Raw genomic sequence first — 443 nt, forward strand, 5'->3', positions numbered from 1 at the left:
CATCTAGACTCTAAATCCTTAATGTTTCAGGAGTAGAACGTCGCCATGCAATTGTTTGCCTCTAGACTCCCTCAATTTCCCACATGGGTTAAGTACTGCATATTCATGAGAAATGCAAATAACTAGAACTTTACTTGAATACGGTTCTGATGTAGAGAACAGGGCCACCTTAAGCAGAGACCTGAAAGTTAAAAAAGGTTCACATCCCAGCTTTCTCTCAGTTTGAGGAAGATCTAACCGTAAGCAGCTGGTCTTCCTTTGTGCAGTTTGGGTTTCAGGTTTCAAGCCTCCCTAGAGGGGAGGACACTGCAGTTACTTGCTGCCGGCGCCTCCTCCCTATAGCTTGGGGGTAGCTGGGGGAAGAAGATAATTTCTGACTGGTGGAGTTACTGGCAAACTCTACTTGGAAGGTTAGAAAGGGGCGGGGGTTGGCTCCGGAGGGC

This window comes from Sminthopsis crassicaudata, chromosome 1, assembly GCF_048593235.1.
Source record: "Sminthopsis crassicaudata isolate SCR6 chromosome 1, ASM4859323v1, whole genome shotgun sequence".
Lineage (NCBI taxonomy): Eukaryota > Metazoa > Chordata > Mammalia > Dasyuromorphia > Dasyuridae > Sminthopsis > Sminthopsis crassicaudata.